Genomic DNA, 1,806 nt, shown 5'->3' with positions numbered 1-1,806 from the left:
TAAACTAGTAATTAGGAGTAGGCTCTTTTCACCAAGACATTGAGTTTATGGTAAATTAGAAAGTGGCATTGGCATTAATGAAGGGGTAGAATTCGTTTATGCATGAGAGTGATTAGGTGAAATCTAAACCCTAACAGCATATTCATCTCATATTATCAACATCATCCATTCACTTTTGTGTTTAACCTCAATTGATCAAATTGCATGCATATTTACTTTTATTGTTTTGCATTCAAAAACCCAAAAATATTGTTCTTATAGTCTGATACATCCAGGCTTGATGTATTCCTTCAAATCCGTGAGATTAGAGGCTTGGAAAAGCAAAACAACAGCTGGAAACCAATGGAATAGTACCGTCCAGCAGGTGCAGATCCGTGGCTGCTGTAGAGATTATATTTGGATGGAAGTGTATGGAATGGATGCAGCGGAGGCTTGTGTATGCAAAGGTGATTTGGAATGGAGGAGAGCTTTGAATGAGGTGGCTACAACTCAGAAGGCCTTCCACACAAGGAAGGAAGTTGTAGGGGAGAAAGCAAGCCATGGAGAGACTTTCAGAAACAAGAAATGGCTGAACATTTCAACAGAGTTTTCTTATATCATCCAAAAGTGATTTCATATGCTGATACAATCAGATTTTATAGTGAAATGCCTAGTCTATGAATGGTGCCAATTGAATATGAAAAATGCAGATGTTCAACACGTGGCAGTGGCGTGGGATGGATGCACTTCTTCTAGAATCAACAATGCAGCATGCTGAAAATGAAGTTAAGCATGTAGCTTCATGATGCAGCTCAATTATCACTAAGCTCACCCCCTTCCTGATGGAGGACCATCCAAGATCAACATAGGACCTTTAACAAGAGCCATGTCCAAGAGAATCCAAGAGGAAGAGGGAGTACTCACTACTTTACTTTTATGGAGTATTAATTACTAAACACCTCTTTCTCTTTGCTAAATAAACTTTACATTGTTTGTAGATCAAGCTTGGCAAACACTTGGAGGAGTAACCAAGCAANGAAAAGCAAAGGAGCTAAAATTGAAGATGTCACTGCTACNGCTCAGCTGCACATATTNTGTACAGCCNAGNGNCACCGCAGACAGCCACTCCATCTTCCTCTGCAGTTCTGCTTAGTTGGCAAACTTAGCTTGCTTCCCAAGCTTCCTTTCATTGTTTTACATCACGTGCCTTTAGGATAGCTTGCATAGCACGTCTTAGAAGTTCTCCTTCATCTATAAATAGAGAGCTTCATCCTTTGTAAATTCAACTTTGAATTGATAATGAAATGNNGTTGAGATTTCTCCANATATTCTTTTCAGAGTTCAAACACTTTGTGCCTATTCTNCACATTCTCCTCTAGCTTCCTTCCCCCTTGGAANGCTTTCGGAGCTTGAGATTCATAGAATTCACATACACACCTTCATTGAGACATCCATCAAACACTTACCGTGCCTCATCTTCATCCATCTATCCGCTGCTTTCTCTGATTCTGGAAGTGTTCGTGACTGAATTGCAAGGATGCTTCCATCATTTGGTATTCAGAGCAAGGTTTTCTTCCTCGGGCTTCAAGAGATAAGTTTCTTGTATCGCTTCTCTCGGTTTGATTTTGTCTGAATCTGTGTTGTTTGATTCTCATCTCTGTCTTCATGTTTTCACTGTTTTGTTTTGATTCGCGTCTCTATTTCGGTTTTGTATTTGTTTCATTTGATTCTGAGTATCTTGTGCAATTTCTCTTCATGTTTCCGCGTTGTTCATCGCATTGCTTTAACTGTCTTGATTGTTTGTCTGTTTGAGTTTCGTGCATCTTA

The sequence above is a fragment of the Vigna radiata genome, chromosome 6 (genome assembly GCF_000741045.1).
Source record: "Vigna radiata var. radiata cultivar VC1973A chromosome 6, Vradiata_ver6, whole genome shotgun sequence".
NCBI lineage: Eukaryota > Viridiplantae > Streptophyta > Magnoliopsida > Fabales > Fabaceae > Vigna > Vigna radiata.
The sequence above is the reverse complement of the archived record's forward strand: the minus strand, read 5'-3'. Positions refer to the sequence as shown.